Raw genomic sequence first — 22,730 nt, 5'->3', positions numbered from 1 at the left:
CATATATATATGTGTGTATAAGTATGTATGTGTATATGTGTATATGTATGTATATGTATGTATATACACACACAATCTAGAACATATATATGGTAATACAGCCAAGATATTTTTAGTGAAAACAGTTTTTATTTTGTTTTTTATTTTTAAAGCAATTCAAAAAATTTTTTAAAATTATTTATTTGACAGAGAGAGACACAGCAAGAGAGGGAACACAAGCAGGGGGAGTGGGAGAGGGAGAAGCAGGCTTCCCGCTGAGCAGGGAGCCCAATGTGGGGCTCGATCCCAGGACCCTGGGATCAAGACCTGAGCAGAAGGCAGACGCTTAATGACTGAGCCACCCAGGCACCCCTTTTTAAAGCAATTTTTAAATGTTACGATGATCCCATTTATATTTTTAAAAGATATGCATGTATGTACACATATGCATTTCAATGCATAGAATGGTCCCTAGAAGAATAAGCACACTTTGTTGGTAGTGGTTACCTCTGGGAGGCTTATTTGGAAAGGGCCATATGGAGTAGTGGTTAAGGGAAGAATAGCCCCTCCTTATCCACAAGGAATCCGTTCCAAGAACCCCATGGGTGCCTGAAACCATGAGTAGTATCAAACCCTATATATATTATGTTTCTTCCTATATGTACACACCTATGATAAAGTTTAATTTATACGTTAGGCGCAGTAGAGATTAACAGCAATAAGTAATAATAAAATAGAACATTTATACCCATATACTGCAATAAAGATTCTGTGAATTTTGTCTCTCTCTCAAAATACCTTATGCACTGTACTCACTCTTCTTCTTGTGATGATGTGAGATGATAAAATGCTCCCGTGATGAGATCTAGGGAAGTGAATGACACAGCAGTAAGCTACCATTGACCTGCTGACCATATGGCAGCAGGAGGATCATCTGCTTCCGGATGGCGGTTGACCGAGGGTAACTGACACTGTGGATAATGGGGAGACTGCTGTATAGACTTTGGTGCCAGACCTCCTAGGTTCAGATCTTGGCCACTGTACTGTACGTCCTCTCTAGATCTTTCAGTTTCTTCATCTATAAAGAGTATGAATGCATGTGAGTATTGAACAGAGTTGGCACATAATCAACATTACATAAATTAGCAATCATGAAACAAATGTTCATCAGTATAATTAAGAATTAGACATAAAAAGAGAATTTTGGCTTTTACTCTGTAACTGCTGTTTTGTTTAACTCTTGTACAATACACCAATTCATTATTTTATAATCTAAAATAAAGAAGACCAAATCCAGAAATTTTAATGTTATTGCTCTAATGGTGATGAAATTGTATAAGGATGTCAAGGCATTTAGTTCCAAGACCTCCTACTCATGCACTGCTAAATGAACTGGAGTATTCAGAGCAAGTAATTACCGCTCTACTATTTCAAGGGCAGGGAATTATTGCTCTTTCTCTTTAATGAACCCCACAGTGCTGTGTACACAGCGGGTGTGCACTAAATGTTTCCGGGTAATGGTAATGGTGAGGATGCTGACAGCTGTGACATGCTATAACGCTTAATTTAAAAGCCATCAAGAAAATGTAACACAAAATACAGTCCTTCTGTATTTTGTCTGCTTGGGAAACAAATTCTGTTAGATTATTAATAAAGTAATTCAGTGCACATAGGACTATATTGATTGCTTTGGTAACATCGTGAGTTTGGCTCATTAGTATGACCTAATTATTATTTCAGATGATTCAAAGGGCATATCAAGGTCTGTTTCTATTATTTTAGTATTAAAAGTTTTTTTTAAGATTTTATTTATTTATTTGAGAGAGAGAATGAGATAGAGAGAGCATGAGAGGGGGGAGGGTCCGAGGGAGAAGCAGACTCCCTGCTGAGCAGGGAGCCCGATGCAGGACTCGATCCCGGGACTCCAGGATCATGACCTGAGCCGAAGGCAGTTGCTTAACCAACTGAGCCACCCAGGCGCCCTTTAGTATTAAAAGTTGGTTGGTCTGTCGGTCTGTAAGCACTTTATAAATTAAACACACAAAATGGATGTTATCAATGAAATTATCTTTAATCCCTGCAACAAGATTTGCAATAGTATGACTGTTTTCTATTTCCTTAAATTGCACTGTTACTTTGTTTCTACAATGACACTCCTCTTCTATGTGTTTAAGTAGCCCTTGCATGGAGAGATGATGAAGCCTCTCCATTCTAGCTCCATCCCAGTTGTGGGGGGTGGGGCTCTAACCATTTATTTATCGGCTGCGCTGCCTCTCTTCTGCAATCATTGGAGCATCAGCCAGGCAGTATATCAATGACATTTACCCCTCCGATCAGCAAAATCTGAAACTAATTTTTAATGATGGATCTCTATCTCCTTGAGGCTGACATGATATTGACTGGGGTGATTGGAAGAGACTCTACAGAGCAGACATGCTGCAAGGAATAAGAGCCAGGACTATGGGGCATAGGTGACCTTTCTCAGCGGGAGATTCTCCCTCCATAGCTATATCCATTGGCATCCATCCAGGAAAGAAAAAAGTACATTAGTTATCTGAACAGGGAAATTTAATACAAAGAATTGTGAACTAGTAACAAGATATTAACTACATACAGAGGCAAGGAGAACTCTATAAAGATTACAGGGGTAACAGATATAGGGTGCAGCTACCACTTTAGGGTGGAGACACAACACCCGGGAAGGAACAAACAGAGAAAAGGGCCCTACCCATGGTGGCGAGTCAGACCTCATTGGAAAAGGTGCCCATGTGGCCCACTAGATGGCAGAGAATTTTGCTGAGCTGCCTCAGGATGGGCCTGGCGCCTGGGCTGCCACTCACTAAATAAGCTGCCACTGGAACATTAATTAGACCAGAAAGTCAGCTGGGGAACTGCAAAGATTGAAAACTTGCTTGGAAGCTACTTACTGGGGTGATGGGGAGTTTTGCAAAGAAGCCACCCTCTGGGGTGCTCATGAAACTTTCCAATGGGAAAGCCAAGTACTGGGTGCCTTTCTGACGCACTGGATGGCCACTGGCTGGGATGGTGGGAAGATTTGTTGGGGTGGGAGTGAGTACCACTTGCAGGTGCACACTGAATGATACAGAAAAAGAAAACAAAACACCTCACCATATCCAGGACAAGAAGTGCCCTACCTCCTACAATGTCCCTCCAGGGCTCTCTATTTGTAACACTAGCAAAGAAATATTTGCAAGCTTGAGTTTCAGTATCACAGAGCAGGGGAAAGAAGGGTGGGTTGGGAGCTCACAGGCAACATGTTAATAACTGGTACAATAGCCAAGCCTGGAATATTAAAATTTAGTTTTATTAAAGGACCTTATAGAAATGACTTTCCTAATTTCTTGACCATTTATTCATTAATTTATTAACTCAGTCAAGAAATATTTATTGATCACTCACCATATGACAGTTATTATGAGCCAAGGATAGAGCCATAAATGAGAAATAGGGTCCCTGGACTTGATCTCTGATAGCCGGTCACCTCCTATTTGCTCAGTTTTCCTGTTGCTGTCTTAATCAACCCCTTCCCCCTGGCTTGGACCTTCTTTGTTCCAACATGCCTCTCAGCTCTTGATGTCTAGCCCCAAACAAAATAACACCGTATTAAAAAGTATAATCTTTTGTTATTTGGTCAAATATGTTTATGTAAGAATTAGAACGATGGTGATATCCTAAACTAGAACACTGGCAGTTGGAGACTGGAAAGGAAGGAAAGTAGGGAGGATATTTAGGAGGTAGAAGAGACAATTCCTGGTGAACACTTGAATGAAGAGGCTAAGCAAATCAGGGATTTTTTTGTTGTTGTTAGAAAACTTTCACCAAGAGTCTACCCAATTATCCTTCTGGCTCAGCCCCTTCAGGAACCCACGCTGTGTTCTTGGGTAAAAGGTAATTTAAAAACAATGAATAAAACCTAAATGTGCTTCCCCTCCATAACTTCAATCAATATGAGAGTAGAAGGCATTAGCAGAAGTAGTCTCCAGGGACATTCTTTGTGATAAAAGTACATCAGCACAATGGTGGTGCTTTTAGGATCCTCTGCACTAGGGAAAGTGCCCTGGACTGGAGTTTCCAGGAAAATTGGTAGTGTGCTTAATGGGCATTGGCGGATAGTGGGCATGTTGATGGTTATCACACAAAGGAGCTTTAGAAACACATCCCACTGATACCAGTTTGTGTAAATAGAAGAGGATCTTACTGGAGGATCTTAAAAACAGCAACTGGCAGAGGACATGTGACTCCTTCAGCCATCACGTTCCCATATAGCGCTGTGCTTAAGTCAGGCATAATTGGATGAACACCATGAAAAAGTATCCTTAAGGGACCTACCCCAATCAAACACTACATGTTTATAGGAGCAGAACATATCTGGACCAGTATATTACAACAGAAGCTTTCTGACCCAAGAAAAGGCTTGTTAGGAAAAGAAAGTCTCTGGAGTTCAGTAGCTGATTTCAGCCTGTTTATCAGTTGAGCTATCTCATACCTGCTGAGCCAGCTTTTTTTCTAGGCTATTAGAATGGGAAAGAAAATGAGCATCCAGCGTCTTCCAGATTCATCTTTCCTTAGTGATAGTCTAGGAAAGATACACTTGCCACTGCAAACCTCAGCTTACAGGGAGGAAAATAATTGATACTACCTGCAGACTAGTTGTAACAGGACAGGAACAATCCCTTAGGAGAAGGCACACTTCAAAAATTTCCATTAAAGAAAGGCTTAGATGCCTTTGCTTTAAAAACTCCTAGAACTACTTGGGAAAAAAAAAAATGTAAGGTAGACTGGTGATTAAAAAAAAAAAGGCACCTAAGAGAGGAGCCAGAGAAATACTTTATTGTATCTAAGAAACACATAGACTGGGGGAAATGGATTATTCGTAAACATATACAGATTGTATGCAAAGATACTTAGTTGATCCAATAAAATGGATTGTAGGACACACACACATACGCACACATACATATGCACACACATGGTGGGGGAGAATTAATTATCATATGACCCCTCTACCAACATGTCAGTAAATTTAAATCTGACACCATTTCTGCTTAAAGTAGGGGATATCTTGACCACCAAAAGTGGTCAGTATTATTTTAAAGGAGAAAATTCAGATACCATGGAAACATTTTTGCTGACCTAGTTTTGTTTCTATATTGAGCTGGAGATGGGGAGTGAATGTGGAAAACAGGAAGAAGAGAGGAGAAGCTAAGTCATTTTTGTTTCTTTCCATTTTTGTTTTTTGTTTTATTCCACCTCAAGCTGTATGTCAACGTGTTCTCTATGTTCCTTTTTTTTTTTTTTTTTTACAGAGAGAGAGAGAGAGCACAGATGGGGAGGGACAAAGAGAGAAGGAGAGAGAGAGAATCTTATACAGGCTCCATGCTCAGGACAGAACCCGGCTCGGGGCTGGATCTCACGAAATCAAGAGTCAGACACTTAACCAACTGAGCCACCCAGGCGGCCCATCTATGTTCCTTTAAAAGTTATATTATCTCCAAGGGTTAGCACCATACTTCCTTTTACTAATAATCAGTAGAAACAAGCCCCGAATTTATTTGTGTGGGTGTGTGTATGCATGTGCATATGCCTACATGCATGTATTCTTTTTTTGTTGTTTTTTTCTTTAGATTTTATTTATTTATTTGGCAGAGAGATACAGAGAGAGAACAAGTAGGCAGAGAGGCAGGCAGAGGGAGAGGGAGAAGCAGGTTCCCCACTGAGCAGGGAGCCCGATGCGGGGCTCGATCCCAGGATTCTGGGATCATGACCTGAGCCGAAGGCAGCCGCTTAACCGACTGAGCCACCCAGGTGCCCGACATGCATGTATTCTTAAATCTTAAATTCTTTACTACTATTATAACAAACACCATCAATTGCACCCCAAAACATTCTCTGCTCTTCCTTTTATTAATCAATCACATACAGTCCTTACAGAAGTTTGAGCCGGCACGAGGCCACCCAGCTAGCCTGCATTCCCTGGCCTCACTTGCATTTGGCTGTGGCATTATTACCAGATTCCCACCAAAGGAACATAAGCAGCAGGAATCTGTGTACTGCCGTGGTACCTCCAGCACCTCCACGCCCTCTCTTTCTTCCTTTTCCTATGCACTGGAGTGTGGGGACCATGGGAAGAGCCACTTTCTGAGATAGAAGCCACATGTGGAGAAGGGGCAAAGATGAACATCCCACCTGTCCCTGGGGGGGGGCCTCATGGAGCAGAGATGGTACATAAAATAGAACTCAGCATCTATTTTATTTAAGGTCCTTCATTTTTAGGCCTCTGTTAAATCAACTTTACCTGTATGTTAACTACAAATATCAAACTATAGAGAATTGCCAACCTATCATATAGCACTGAAGTAGAGGTATACAGTTCTGAAGTCTATAGGATATATTTTCATTGAATTCAGCCTTGCTTTTATGTCTCTTCATGTCTACTTCATTATGTAAAATTTCAATTGCTTCTCAGATGTCTAGTTTTTTTGTTAACACTTAAATCTGGCTGACATGCATTTTTAGCACGGCTAAATATTATTATATTTATATTATTTGCCTCTGATTTTTTTCTAAAATCTATAATAATAAATATATTATTTATATTAATAAATATTTGCCTCTGATTTTTTTCTAAAATGATATTTTTCAAGCTTATAGAAATAAACTCTGAAGACACCAAATGTTTATATCTCCTAGTGGACAGAATGATTGCATTAAATTAAATCTCTGTCTTTCTAGCTGACACCCTGTGATTTCCTGAGCCTGGGGCATAGGCTCAGAAAAACTGAGACATGCTCATGAGACTATAGAACGCTTCTCCCCACACACGTGCCTTTCCACCACATTACAAAGGCCTCCTTATAGCACTTCCTTCTGGCTGTAAATCATGTCCAACTATCAAGAAAATATTGCAAGATATACTCAAAAGCAGAAACACAGTTTGAACTAAGCAAAGCATTCTATTCAGTAAGCTAACAAAACAAAAAAGTAATAAAGTGGAAGGAAGTAATAAAAGTGCACAAATCAATGCTGTAGAAACGGGAAAAACTGGCCAACAGAATAAAAAGCTAGCACTTTGTGGAAATCAAAGTCTTTTGGGGCGCCTTGGTGGCTTAGTCGTTGAGCGTCTGCCTTCGGCTCAGGTCATGATTCCAGGGTCCTGGGATCGAGCCCTGCATTGGGCTCCCTGCTTGGCAGGAAGCCTGCTTCTCCCTCTCCCACTCCCCCTGCTTGTGTTCCCTCTCTCGCTGTCTCTCTCTCTCTCTGTCAAATAAAAAAGAAAAGAAAAGAAAGTCTTTTACCACAAAAGACACAAGGCCAAGATGTTTTTATAGATAAATTTTACCAACTTTCATGGAACAAATCATCCTTTTATTAAATTTAAAATCTCAAAGACTAGACAAGAGGGCCAGCAACCAGATTTATATAAGTTTAATCCTTAACATCCAAACCAGTCAAGTAAAGAAAAGAAAAATCTAAACCAATATCACTTGTGAATATTGGTACAAAAAAATCCTATAAAAAAGAAAAATGACAACTAAAATAAATACATGATCCTGAACTGGGTTCTTTTGCTCTGAAGGACGTTGCTGGGACTATTGGCAGAATTCAAATGGGGTCTGGGAAATGTAGTACTAGTGCATTTCTGCATCCAACTGTTTTACTTATTTTGATGGCTGTATTGTACATATGGTGGAGAATGAAGGAAGTAGACACTGAATTGTTCAGGGATGGTAGGACATCAGATCCCAACTCAAATGGTTCAGGGGTAAAAAATAAAAGCTCTTTGTACTAGACTTGCAATTATTCTGTAACCTTGTGATTGGTTCAAAATAAAAATTTGATGCTTGCCAGAGGGGAAGTGGGGGGGGTGTTGGGCAAAATGGGGGAAAGAGAGTGGGAGATACAGCCTTCCAGTTATAGAATGAATAAATCACAGGAATAAAAGGCACAGCATAAGGAATAGAGTCAGTGGTATTTTAATAGTGATGTAACAAGACATATGGCAGCTACACTTGTGGTAAACATAGCATAATGTATAAACTTGTCATATCACTGAATTGTACACCTGAAACTAATGTAACATTGTGTGTTGACTATACTCAAATTAAAAAAGGGAAAAATATTCAAATATCAATATCAAAAGAAACTATTAAAGAAGATGTCGGTATCATCAGTGTTATCTAAATTCATTTGTCTTCTCATATAAATACTTACTACTTTCTTTCTGTTGAACAGTCTGTGTATGCTGAACTTTGACTCAGTATCGCAACAGAGACGAAGGGTACAGAATCCATAACGAGATTATCCTTGTTCAAATTCGTTCTGCTACAAACTATCTGTTTGATGTATGCAGATTACCTCACCAATCTGTTCTTCGGGGTCCTCATTTATAAAAAGTAAGAATAAAATGAGTTAATATATATAAAGTAGTAAAGTATTGACTGGTATGTATTTATTGATAAATAAATAATATAGTCAACCTCGTTACAAAAAGGATTTTGAGTTGTTCTAAATATACCCACAATGTAACATTAATACAGCAATAGTAATGACAATAATGTTAATAACATATCCTAAACTCATGGCTAATTATATATATATATATATATATATACACATTTGTAAGATTTTATTTATTTATTTGTCAGAGAGAGTGAGAGCGAGAGAGAGAAAGAGAGAGAGAGCACGAGCCGGGGGGAAGGGCAGAGGAAGCAGCAGGCTCCCCGCTGAGTAAGGAGCCTGATGTGGGACTCGATCCCGGGACCCTGGGATCATGACCTGAGCTGAAGGCAGCTGCTTAACTGACTAAGCCACCCAGGCATCCCTAATAATACATTTTTCACAATATGTCACAATTTTCATTTTACCTCCCTTAAATATTTGGCTTTTTCTCACAGGACTAGTAACTCTATTTTCCTGATTTCAGGGCTTTAGAGGTGATATACAACAGAAATAGAAACAGCAACATTTTTCTAGGGAAGAATTTGAAAACTGCTTGAAACTGCAAGTGAAGGGCTGTATGCTTTCGATAATGACACACGTGGGACAGGACTTCATAAAGGTTATATGAGCCAGCTTAGACTATAAAGGCAATGCCAGCGGTTGCCTGGCATCGGGCTATTTTCTGGGAAGCTGTGTTAATGAAATGCAGTCTCAATTTCTTGGGCTGGTGATTTTGGGTTCATTATCAAAGAAATATAGAAGGTTTCCTGCCCGGAGCCCTTATGCTGAGAATTAGATGACCTCCGCAAAACAGGCTCAGCACATTCCCATGATGTCAGTCCACTGGGCAGTTTTCCGAGGCAGCAGGTCATGACTGTGCCTTCTGAGCAATATTCCCACAAAGTGGGGAAGAGGTGGGGGGTGGGAGAGCAACTTTGTCCCTTCTGTCCGCAGAATACATAAGTGAACCACACTGAATCTGTCTAGCACTGCCATAGACTTTTCTCTAATTAAAGAATCCCTGCATAATACATTTTTTTCCGTAGAAATAGATTTCTCTGTTTTCTTTTAGATCAACCTTATTCTGACTCAGTTATTTCGATCCCAAAGTAGGAGTTTAATAAGTCAGGTGATGGGGCCCAGAACATCATTTACCGTGAAGGCGTGCCTTGTTAGAACTCGATTAAGCTCAAAAGGAAGAAGTGGGGGGCTCCTGGCTGGCTTAATCAGAAGAACATGTGATTCTTGATCTCGGGGTTGTGAGTTTGAGCCCCACGTTGGGTGTAGAGATTACTTAGAAAAAAAATCTTAAAAAAAAAAAAAGAAGTGGATGAGAGGCAGAGTGCTAGCCCCACAAGACTTTGTCCTCCTCTAAGACTGGTTTAGTGTAGACACAGCTGGTGGGTTTACCCAGTACTGTCCTCTTTCCTCAATTGTTAAACTTGAAAATTAGCAGAGGATAAACTTGGAAAATTGTGAAGATAAACTCAGGAAACCCAAACTTGGTGTCATGTGGAGAGGATTTTGGATTTAATAGATATAAAAAGTAAGAATTTTCTTCTTATAATAGACTATTGCTATTTCTTTCTTTCTTTTTTTAAAGATTTTTTTTCATTTGTTTAAGAGAGAGGGAGCAAGCACAAGCCCGGGTTAGGGGCAGAGGAAGAGGGACAAGCAGATTCCACACTGAGCAGGGAGCCTGATGTGGGCCTCGACCCTAGTACCCTGAGATCATGACCTGAGCTGAAGTCGAATGCTTAACTGACTGAGCCACCCAGGGGCCCCTAGACTATTGCTATTTCAATTTCTCTTTGTACTTACCTCTATTGAGCTTTTTGTTGAAATGATCTGTCTCCTTCTTAGACTGTGGGAATTAAGGTTAATGTTTATTTTTAATACTCTATAACTAGAGCACCTTGCACACAGTGACTGACATAGTGTAGATGTTCAGTTGCACACTTATTACAATTCTTTATTTCAATTCATTAGTTCTGGCAGGTCACGGAATTGGTCATCAGCCAAAAAAGTTTTTTCTTTCTTCCCCTCTGGGATTATTGGCCCTCTTCTGATCTCCCTAGAAATATAACATCCAATTCATCAAAGACCTGCTCTAAACCATTACTGCCTTTGAGGCTTTATCTTAAAGCAGAATAACCAGTCAGAGAGGCACTGAGTCAGACATTGGCTATCTATCTAACCATTGTCCAATGGAGATGTCATAGCCAAAGGACCCCAAGGATTTTGGTGTCATTCCCAAGATCATCTCTACTGTGGGGCTAAGTGCATGGGACCACTTGCCCCTGATTCTGTTGAATATCCATTTCACCTAGCCAGCTTCTTTGGCTTTGATCTATGTTTACTAAGCAGACTTACAATTATTATTTAGCTTTCCATAAAATTCTTCCTGCAAGAAAAGAATGTGTTTGCCATATACATTTAAAATCTTTTTGACCCCTCTATTAGTTATTTCTCTCCAGAAATTTAAAAAAATTAATATTCAGGTTTATATGTTGGTTTTGAAGTTTAATACAGGTCTGGCCAGAGATATGGGCAAGAGTGCTAAAACAGAGTGGAGTTTCTGGGGCTTCAAAGCTGAGAAACAAATCTAGACTTCAGAGGTAAACAGTAGCCATCAACTGAGGTCTTCTAAGGATGCAACAAGATTTCAATAAGCCTGGCGTAGAAGGCTTTTGGAGAATGCTGCATTCCTGAGGATAACATTTCTGGATAGGACATTGCAGTACGGAATTTGTTTTCCTAGGGCAGCATGAAAAATTTGGGAAAATTTGACATTTTGCTTCATTGTTCTAGAATGCCCTGAAAATTGTTTTCTCTCTCTTCATTTCTTATCACTCTAAAGGCAAGAGTAAAAGTTTGAAAAATGATCTTCCTTTCTCCCTGTCTCGTATTACCCCATACCCCACCCTCCACCCCAAAATATATAGTTTTGTTTCCTGTATAAAGTACTTTCCGGACATGGAGTATCAGATATTCAGCAACACAGAAAGTGAGTAGATTTTTTTCAATCAATCAAATGCATTTTTCTAATATTTAAAGATATTGTCTGTTGAAGAATTTTTGTCTCACTTCCTGTGTGCTTAAATGGGAATGAATAGGCTAATGTGTAACTTGTATTCTATCTTTGCATACTGGCTGCAGATATTTATAGCTAGCCTTTTAAACAATAACGCTGTTCCCAAACCTAACAATCGCATTCTGTTTTCCAGTCTTTTCCACACCAGATGCATATGACTTGAAAATAGAATGTCCTTAATTCTAACCTTTTCCCCTATTTTCTCCGTTTCCCATTTTGCCATTAAGCAAAGATTAAGTCTTTTTTTCTCTATTCTCCCACAAAGTATTTTGCTCATGTTCTTTTTCAGCAATTTCAAGGAATTGAAGTATATCTTTAAAAAATAAATTTTATCTGCTCAGATTGAAAATATAATTGTTTTAGGGGCGCCTGGGTGGCTCAGCCGTTAAGCACCTGCCTTCAGCTCAGGTCTGATCCCAGGGTCCTGGGATCGAGCCCCACATCGGGCTCCCTGCTCAGCTGGAAGCCTGCTTCTCCCTCTCACACTCTCCCTGCCTGTGTTCCTTCTCTCACTATCTCTGTCAAATAAATAAAATCTTAAAAAAAATAAAAAGGAAAAGAAAATATAATTGTGTTAATGACAGCATTACTTTGGTTATTGCAGAAAAAGGAAATAAACACCCCCTATATTTTCGGTCAAGTGTACATTGAACTTATTCTTCTTTAATTCTGTATTTTCATTGTACATCACAGTAATCATAGATTCCTATTTAATGTGCATGTAACACATTTTTGTATGGAGAGCTCCGAGTATAATAATTTAAGATAAGAAGCTTACCTAAAAACCAAGCTCTACTGCTACCAAAAGGACATACGTTTAAATAGTTGTAGGTGCAAAATAACCCGATTGTTTTTACCATAATAGGTTCGTATTTTTAAAATGCAGACAACTAAGCTAGAAAATAATATTAAAATAGAGCTTATCAAATTAACTGCTTCTTAACATTTAATTTAATTTTTTGTTGTTAGAGAGAGAGAGAGTGCATGTGTGCAAGCAGGGAGGGGGTGCAGAGGGAGAGGAGAGAGAGAATCTTAAGCAGGCTCCACACCCAGCGTGGAGCCCAGTGCGGGGCTCAGTCTCACGACCCTGAGATCATGACCTGAGCCAAAATCAAAAGTCAGACATTTAACCAACTGAACCACCCAGGCACCCTTAAATTAACTGATTTTTTAAAAAAATTTCATTTCATTTATATAAAATGTGATTGTCAACTCACCTTGGTTAAAAACTTAGAGCAGTTTAACTGGTACTGATGCAACAACAAACTATCTCTTTCCCCATTAAAGATCATTGGAGAATTTTTATTTATTTGTTTTTTAAACATTATTTTAGGATTTTATTTATTTATTTGACAGAGAGAGAGAGCACAGATGGGGTGGGGGCAGGAGAGGGAGAAGCAGGTTCCCCACTGAGCAGGGAGCCCAACGTGGGGCTCGATTCCAGGACTCTGGGATCATGACCTGAGCCAAAGGCAGATGCTTAATCCACTGAGCTCCCTAGGTGCCCCAATCATTGCAGAATTTGAGGAAATTTTGGTAACTAGCAGTAGAAGATAATTTCTTCACTAAAAACAGGTCAAGTTGTACAAATTCAGAAGAGTAAGTTTTATTCAAAAAAATTTTTTTTCTTAAGGTTTTATTTATTTATTTGAGAGAGAGAGAGAGCATGAGAGGGGAGAGGGTCAGAGGGAGAAGCAGGCTCCTTGTTGAGCCGGGAGCCTGATGTAGGGCTCGATCCTGGGACTCCAGGATCATGACCTGAGCCTAAGGCAGTCGCTTAACCAACTGAGCCACCCAGGGGCCCTCAGATGATTAAGTTTTAAAAGGATCCTCAATATGGAAATAATTTGCTAATATTTTCTCAAACTTATCAGAATCCTGTTCTACATTCATCCAATATTTAATAAATTTAAACATAAAGACTTCCTGTTCACCACATCCTTTTGCTTATATCTGCAATATGTAGCAAAAAAGTAAATTAATTATTATGAATCATTTTTCTTGAGTTTTTTTCAGCCTATTTGAATGTCTTTCACCTTCTTGTTTTATGTCCTAATTTCCATGTCACTTTCCAAATGAGAAATGTCAGCTCTGTCTTAGCTTTAACAGTGTGTGGCTCTTAGATAGCAGTTAGGGTTAATTGGAATTTTCTGTTTGGTTGCATTCTGAAAATTAGAGTCAGTTTATCAATAAACCAATGCTATCATTTGCACTTCTGCTGTTCCTCAAATTCAGTCTGGGAGCCTGACTTTCATCTTTTATGAGAGTAACTGCCAACTATAAAGTTCTTAACTATGGTAATTTTCTGGGACATAATTTCCTTCTTTTAATAAGAAAAGTATTTCATCTTTAAATGTTTTATATCATTTCATGGCACTTTTAAAAAATAAATATTATGTGACTGCGCAAATTAAATGGAACAGTTTTCATAATTAAATAATTAAGTTACCTATCATACTATAAATGTGTTTTTCATCTTTAGTTTAATGCGTGTGTCTGTGGCTGAGGTAAAGAATCCACTAAATTCAGTAAACCGGAATTTAATAGGAACGGATGTCACATTTTCTGCTTATATATTTACAAATATTTAGCAAGAACCACACAGTACAACCTGTGAAGGAAAAGACCTAGAAGTTGTATTAGACAACTTAGTGTTGGTCAACCGCAGCCTTGAAAAAGTGAATATGTTATTTTATTACATTCATAGAACAGTGTCTTAAATAATCCACTCTTGTCTTTACTGGTTAGGTTATATCTGTTGTATTCTGTTTCCTCTAGTCATCACAATTTGTGTTCTTAAAAGAAGATGCAGGCCGGGTTTCCTATACAGTATTCCATTGGAACATGTGTCATTAATAGCTATGGCAGGGGGTAGAGAGTCTGTGGTCAACCAGTGGATTAGACAGATTTCTTTGCTGCAGGACTTTGCAATGTTTTTAATATGCCACGGACATTTTGCCTTGATGTGAGGATATGGTATGCATATTCGTTTCAAAATAAACAATAGAATTCTTTTCTCATAAAGTATCTGTTAACATCTAGAAAAATGACTCGAGGAGTAACTGAGTTCTACAGAACACAGTGGAGAAAATGCTGATATAGCCAATTGGAAAATGATTAAAGGAGAATAACCAGGAAAACATTCTACTTCTTGCCTGACCTCCTAATCATGCTGGCGACTCTTTTCTGGTCTTTCTCTGTGCCCTAGATGTTATCTTGAAGCTTAGTTTATATTCAGATTAAAAGAAAGATAGGGGCACTGGGTGGCTCAGTCGGTTAAGCATCTGCCTTTGGCTCAGGTCATGATCTTGGGGTCCTGGGATCAAGCCCCATGTCAGGTTTCCTGCTCAGTGGGGAGCTGACTTCTCCCTCTGCCTGCCCCTTTCCCCCCCAACTTGTGCTGTCTCTCTCTCTCTCTCTCAAATAAGTAAATAAAATCTTTAAAACTTATTTATTGCTTTATGAAATATCTGAAGGAGACACAAGAACAGATTTTTCTTACTATGAACTTCAAAGTTTGTAATTAAAGGTCAAAACTTGGATATTGGAATGTGTGCAAATTGTTGAAGGTGACATATTTACATTGCAATGTTTTCCATTAATGAAGAAAATTTCTATTGGGAGTATCTTATAAGATGTCGTTTGTTATTGAATATCCCATAGCATTGGGATTCACAATGAATGTGAATGTTTCAGTGACATTTTCTTTGGGAGTATGTAGCACAGCAGAATTCCGTCATTAGTAATATAAAAATAAGTCCAGCAGATGCCAGATAATCTTTCAATTAGTAAAGTTCCTACAGGAAATGCAAAAGATATGAAAGGACACTCTAGGGCAGTAGAGCACCCCAAAAGCCAGCCAGTCCAGTCATTCATCAGATGACTGAATTCCTTCTATCCATGACATGAGTTGGTGGCTGGGGAGATGACGATTTCCCTCGCATTGATAGTGTCCAAGCAGAGGCTGAAGGGCCAAGGCCGAAGTGCAATAAGACACTATGTAGGACACTGGAGTAAGTGACCTTCACAGTGCCCTCTTTTCTAAAATGTTATGACTCTAATGTGAAGGATTAGAATTAATCCAAAATATGAAGTAAAATATGAAACTTAAAATTTTTCATACTACATTTAATCTTACAGTGATCTGTGGAAGGCAATTACTGTCATTATTGCACCTGTTTTTGTTTTTGTTTTTTAAAAGAAGCTATTTGCTGTTCCATTCACACTGCCTACATACACCACAGAGGGGAAGTGCTTCAGAGAGGAAATGGAGAAGCGTTTGTGCTTGAGGAAGGCCCTAAAAAGGCTTTTATTGTTTCTCAATGTCTGATCAATATTTGGTCTTATAAGGAAGGTCATTTGTGACATTGTGGGATTTCTGCCTGAAGCTGATGCCACCTTCAGCTTAGCCAGTTGGCAGATCCTGTGTTATTCCTTCCCTCCCAGCTTGCATTTCTCAGATATTGTTAATAACTTCAGAGAGTGCTTAGGATGTCCACTTACACTGGAAAAGTGTGAACATAGGACCTCCAAAAGTTTGAGGAATCTAGAGCAGAGAGAACGTGTGCCTTATACAACAGGATATTAAAACAGTTTCAGTGTCAGTTGAGACACGAATTCAATGAAAACTATTTCAAAGTGAAGTGCAAGGTTATGATATAGGAATTGCAAAGAGGGGGGTTCTAAAAGTCATAAGTGACTCTTAACCCCTCACTCTTATCAAGGTTGTGTAGAAATTAGAAAGACTCTGAATATTGAGAAAGATGTTAGCGTGTTACCAGAATCTCTTCCTGCTCCCAAGGTCGGGAGAGGTGAGGGCGCTTTCCCTTCAAACACATTACACATAATTCCTTCTTATTACTGGAGAGAAAATGGGTTTCCTGATGAATATCCACATTCCCTTACTTTTTAAGGCACGACTTTAGGTATCTTAGTTTGGATTCCCCCAGAAGCAGGCCCTGAAAATGAGGATTTGAGTACATGTTGATTAATTTGGAGGTAACCCAGGAACATTGGAGGGGTGTGAGCAGTGAGACAGGGAAGGGAAGGAATCTGATAAAGGGTGTGTTCTATAGCATGTTTTAACATGTGGGCATCTGAGGCTTAGCTCTGCTGGGCAGCTTTGGAAGAAAATGTGACACCTGACCCAGATTTGCATCCTCAGTTGGGGGAAGCGGGAGTATTTAATCTCCAGTTCCCTTCATTATCACCTGAGGACTACTCCCAGAGATATTCATGTTCTGGCATTGCTGGCCTGCTCACACCTGCACTGAGACAAAGCCCTGGGGTAAAAGTCGTAGGGGCTTGCAGAAGGAAGCCTTCTTGGACATGAACTCTAAAAGTGAGTGCCAAGGGACATGAGTGGGGGCAGTGACAGCATCTGCCACGCTAGGTAAGCTGGAATATAAATAAAACAGCATGTTCTCCAATCACATTCCAAATGTTCCAAATGACCAAAAGATAATTTTCACTTGTTGTGATTTGGACCATAGAACAATGTTCAAGTAAGGGGGTTGAGTGCTGAAATAAGGGTATTAAAGGAAAAGATTGAGAGGAAAAGGTCTATTTTACTGAGAAGACAGCTTAATGGAAAGAATGTCCTTGATCAAGGAGTGGAGAAAGTTCAGAATGAATAGAAGTCAGTGTAGAGCCATTATCAAATTCATGAATGACTGTCACTGTACAGACAGATCTTTGTGGACTCAAAAATATATATATAAAACAAGGACTTAATGTAAATGAAACCCGAGTTTAGATATCTCCAGTTGGGGTGCGCTGTGTCTCCCACCCCACCCTTCCTACCCTCCGTTGCCAGATGTATCCCATAATGTACTCAAATCCCTTACTGCCCAGATTAGTGCTTTCCTCTTGGTTCTAAAGCTCATCAGAAACAAGTTCTGGAATAAACAGCTCCCAGACCCAGGACAGACATTCCAGCTCCCAGCTACCAAACCATACACACAGGTTGGCTCTTTTCATTATAGTAATTTTTTTCAGGAGGATTATTACCAAATTCTATCCCTAGGTCTTGATCTGAGCCATTTGAATCCACATTTTAAAAATTTCCCTAATTTTAAATCTTAGGATGAAGCTGTTGGATATCTTAGACTCCTTAAACTTTCAGAAAACCCCAAAACCAACTCTGTGCCAAACTTTCCTCAGAACATCCACATCAAGGAAAGAAGAGCTTCTCGTAAATCATGGAGGGTGAAAGGGGGGTGGTGATGGATTTCCTGTTACCCTCTTTCTCCTGGAGCATTTATTTGAAGTGGTTATTGCCATCGTGATTACTTCCCTTTCCAAATATACCCCTAACAAAAAAGAATGACTGCTTGTGTTTCTATCACTGGAAAGTTTCAAACGGAGACTAAAGAACACTTGTCAGGAATGTTCTAGAAGTGATTTATATATCAGAGGAATTGAACCAAATGACCATTAATCTTCTCTTCCAAACTGGAGATTGTATCTTTCTATGAGAAAATTCTAGCTTAAGAACATATTTTCTTTGAGGGGAATTGTCTCTATGTTAAATTTTATAAGCAATATTTCCATTAGGCCAAAATAGTACTTTCTCATAACACTTTGGTAAAACTAAGATATCCGAGAGGAAGCGGTGCCTCGTTATCTGAGCTCATTATCTTAGTACTGGCCTCAGCATTAGCCTCGGAAATACTTGTGTGATTTTGCTAGGGGTTGGCAGATGGGCTAGTAGACAAATGCCCAGCTGCCTGCCCCAGTTCTGATAAAGGAAGCCTGGCTCACACATTCACACAGCCAACTCCCAACAGCAGGGACCACAGAGCAATGGACATGGCATCTGCCTTTTCTAACTGCCACCTATTGCGAACAAGAAAGTGCGATGGAATTTACACGAAGTGTTGACCAAATGCCCAGGTGAAATATATCAAATGCATTAAATGAATTATAGTGCACATTCACTAAAATTCAAGAAAGAGACATGGGGAGGGGAGAAGAAGAGACAGAAGTAAAGACAGAAACCAGGAGTCAGTTGTTTTGGAAACAATGGGTTACGGTGGTTTTAATTGATGGAATCCATTTTGTTTTGAGTTTAAGTGTTCATGAACTTAGCCTTCACGCTGTGAATACTAAGCTTATTCCTGGATCTTATGAGATAAACTCACACCATTCAGAATTTAGGCAGGTTGTCCAGAGTTTATTAGAAAGCTATGATGTGTGTCTAAATAATATCAAACACTCCTGATACTAGACTATGCTCATAGTCTCCAAAATGTATGAATAACTGGTGTAAATATTGCTTTGTCCAGAATTTTAGTAACTGGTGCAAATATTGCCTTGTCTAGACAGATTTTTAGCAGTCTACAATGATTTTTCCCTAATGTATAGCTCATTTAAAATCACACAGCACCTATTCCTCTTACCACTAAAATAACTGGATGTGACAGTGTTGGACATGGGCTGTGTGTTCCATCTTACTAATTAACACAACATCATATTTAAAAACACTTGCGCAAGTTATTTTTTTAAAGCCTCTCATTCCAAAAACTTGGGACATAAATTAATCTACAATTTAATTCTTATGTGGAAAGATCTTGCCTAACTTCAGGAACTGCTAAGAAGACTGTCTGCATGTAAAAATATGATTGAAGTTTGTTTTGAAACATTTTTTTGAAAAGCATAAATTGAACTCATGTACATTTAGATGAATTCCCAGGAAATACAATTAAAGTAGTGGCAACCCAGCAGAATGACAAAATTAGAAAAGCAAAACCATACAGAAAAATTTAACCCCTAAAGATGTGTTGATTAAAACAGGAGAGGAGAAAAAGCCCTCTCGACAGAAGGAAGGCCTGCGTTGGAAACACCGCTCTGCAGGGGCTTTCTGCTCTGTGCAGATTAATCTTTCGTTTATGGACTTGGGTAGACTAAATGACATTACCCTTGAGTCTGAATTCAAAGGTAAGTGCTCAATAAATACCTTGCACAGGCTTCTCTAGGGTTTTTTTTGTGGAGCCCCCCTCCTCTCTCCTGCTGAGAGCAGCTACTCTGTTCTATCCCCCACCCCTCCACCTTACTCCAAACCTGTGTTTATGCCATGGCTGTTACTACCATTAATCACCTTGCGCGATCCACATGCGCACAAAACTCAAGTGACGTCAGTTAGAATCCTTCCCTGATGTTTTAAAAATTAGAACTAGGAAAAGCGAATTTCTTTCCCTGTGGTGGGAAATCTGGGGTGATGTGAGTTCTGACTCTGTGGGCAGCCGTGCCTTCATGTGTCAAGAAGGCTGCGGAGAAAATGAACATAAACCACAGAGAAGAGAGAAAGAGAAAGAGAGAGAGAGAGTCCATGTGACGTTCAGTCCTGGATTCCTGCTTTCTCAGAGGTCCTGCCTTTAATTTGGCTGCCTGAAAAAAACTTCTCCTTTTGAGTCAAGCTAGTTTGTGTTAGTTGGCCGTTATTTGTGATCCAGAAGTGCTGAGCGATATTCTTTGTGTGTGATGATGACTGGATTGGAGCATGCCACAGTTTGGTCAGAGAAAATAAATATATATCCAAAAACATGTGCTATATTCACCTTCCATGTACTTTATCATTTGTGACCCACAGAGTTGCTCCATCTACTGCTGCAGTTATGACATATTACGTTTGTACCCGTTACCATCTTCCCATCTATAGTCACATTTAGTTCACAGAATAGCTCAAACCAAATTCACACAGTGACTTCCCTGTCTTGGCTTCTGTACATGGTATACAATGATAGAAAATACAGAACTACCCCTCACGCCCCCCCAAAAAAACCATTTACCTCTGTTGCACGATGTCTTATAAGTCTGACCATCCTGCTAATCAGCTCTTACACGTATTTAAACATAGCATGATCACTAATGTTTCAAAACAAGTGTTCTGATGCAACACTCAGGATTGTCTGGCAATTACTGAGACACTTTTGGGTTCCCTGGGCAATAAGCTATCTCAGGCTTTGGGCTGTTGGTGCAAAGAATGAATCCAAACTCAGCTTTCTACGTGATTGGTAGGGCTTCCTCCTTCCAGCAGGGGGTGCTATACCTCCCTGTAAGGCTCAAGCTCTTCCAGCACCAGGCAAGTGGCTCTCCCAGACAACACTTAGAAACAACCAGCACCTAGACCCCCTTGCCTCCCACCCACGTGGACTCTCGGTCCTCACACTGGCAAGATGGCTCTCATATTCACCCTTTCAGGAGAGTAAGATACAGAGGGGCAGCATTTCTTCCCTGTTACACATCCTTACGGCAGTCCCGCAGAACTATGACCTAACCAGGCTCTCTCTGGGGAAAATAAAAGATAGATTATTGCCTGTCCTCTCTTTTGGATGAGCATACTTTGTAAGTTTTGAAAATCTGTTCCTTCTCAGACAGTGCGTGATATTGGGGAATTCATCTCAAGCCTGGTTGCAATACAAGTGGGAACCAAGAAAAGACCCACCTTGCTCTAACGTGTCATATGGTGAGATGGCATACCGTTGGCAGACACCAGGATTGGTTCTTCTTAACTATTTATTCTCTCTGAATTGCATGCAGAGAATGAATGTTAACAGAGCTGAATTTTATGCCTGAACTAGAGCAGAGAGAACTCAAGGACTATGTCATAGCTGAACTATGTAAATAAGGTTTGAACTAAAGAGATATGCTCACATCTGCCATCTCTTGGCAATATTGAATATCTGCTCTGATGAATTCAATTCAGCAAATCTCTGTCCCTGCTTGGCCATGCAGCATACTGGCCTACGCACTTCACAGGATTAGAAAATGAGTCACATTCTCTGTCTCTAAACAGACCTCTGTGTGATCACAGATATTACATTCTTGCAGCAGCTGGCTTGTTTTATGGCTTGAACTTTTTTCACATCAGGAAGACTACTGCCTGGCCTTTTCCAGATAAACAGCTCTGTACCTGGGGTAAAAATACAAACCTACCAGCTCAGTAGTTACTTAACACTCCTCAGAGAGGAACCAAATGGGCCCTGCTTGGACACCGTGAGAAGTCTGGATCTTGGGAGCTGAACCAACAAGGGGCGCTGTATTGTGCTCAGAGTACTAACCGTAAGAGGAGCCCGATCTTGAATATGAGCCAAGTCTGCAGACAGCACCCAAAGTCCAGATTCCTTTAAGTCACTCAGTCTTCAAAACCAAAGGTGAGCGTGGAACCAGAAAAAGATTTGCTTTTTGACGATGCAAAGAGGTCAGCAGAACTGACGCTCAGTGGGGGTGGTAGGCAGGAAATAGGGTGTGGAGAAAGGAGGGGCCGAGAGACAGGAACCAAGGCATCTACTGCAAACAGAGCGGCTTTTATTTCCCACAGGACTTGGGGGTACATGAGTCAGACTGGTTTAAAAGTTCAGGGCCAGGGCAGACAGCAGTAAATGAAAAAAAAATTATTATTGTTGCATTTATATTGTACCTGAATTATTAAATTTTCTTGAGGCTAGTTCCGATACTGTTGAAAACACAAAAAGGTGCTTTTTTGGTTTCATCACCTTGAAGAGTGCAGAAGCCACAGAACAAAGCATTAAAAAAATATTTCTGGCAACACAAATGAAAGCTGTAAAGCACATATCTTTGCTGAATGGCAAGATGAGATAGTTATTTCTGAAGTGGACCATAGAAGCTAAGATGTAACACCTCAAATTTCAAAATGATAAAGCAATTTTCTGATAAAAGTTTTGCAGAACATTTTCCAGGAAAGTGACCTTCTGTGTCTCTGGTCAAAGCCCAGTTACTCATTTTCTTGCTCATTCTGTGAAATGTTTTGAACTAATGTCAGCCTATTAGCATCTACTTAGGGCAAAATTTTTCAACCTCTGTTATTTAAAATACGTTTTACATATTTTATCTGACATCTATTTTTTCTCTAGGTGTCAATTGTCTAATCTTCCATTAACATTAAAAGTAAAGTTAACAAGTTAAAAAAAAATAACTGCAATAGCTAAAAGTAATGCAAATAACAGATAAAGAAAAAGAATCCCCAATTATGAAAGAAAATAGTGACACTCATATTAACAAGTTGCTATGTGCAGATGTACCCAACAAATGTGTATTTGCAGTTACACTGTGCCAGGCACCATTCAAAGCCCAGGAGGTCAGCAGGGGACGAAACATGGAGGCAGGCAGAGTAGAAGAGGTGGGAATTAACAATAGGTATACAATAATAGTAAATAGTATATAATAATATATATAA

General features: G+C 39.6%; 2 long non-coding RNA genes across 3 annotated transcripts in view; one reads left to right on the top strand and one right to left on the bottom strand.

Annotated features, from left to right (window-relative positions):
* Window positions 1-572: 572 nt before the first annotated feature.
* Window positions 573-21,721, bottom strand: LOC113911481. The gene is made up of 3 exons (XR_003516489.2): window positions 21,595-21,721; window positions 8,212-8,379; window positions 573-1,057 (listed from the first exon to the last, which is right to left on the bottom strand). It is a non-coding gene; the product is annotated as an uncharacterized LOC113911481 (long non-coding RNA).
* LOC113911480 overlaps window positions 21,319-22,730 on the top strand; it is a 17,333-nt gene continuing 15,921 nt past the window's right edge. For both annotated transcript variants that reach the window (XR_003516488.2, XR_003516487.2), the window contains exon 1: window positions 21,319-21,687. This is a non-coding gene — a long non-coding RNA (uncharacterized LOC113911480). The remainder of the gene's footprint in view (window positions 21,688-22,730) is intronic.

Source organism: Zalophus californianus, chromosome 12 (assembly GCF_009762305.2).
Source record: "Zalophus californianus isolate mZalCal1 chromosome 12, mZalCal1.pri.v2, whole genome shotgun sequence".
Classification (NCBI taxonomy): domain Eukaryota; kingdom Metazoa; phylum Chordata; class Mammalia; order Carnivora; family Otariidae; genus Zalophus; species Zalophus californianus.
This window is presented reverse-complemented; position numbering and strand designations above follow the sequence as displayed.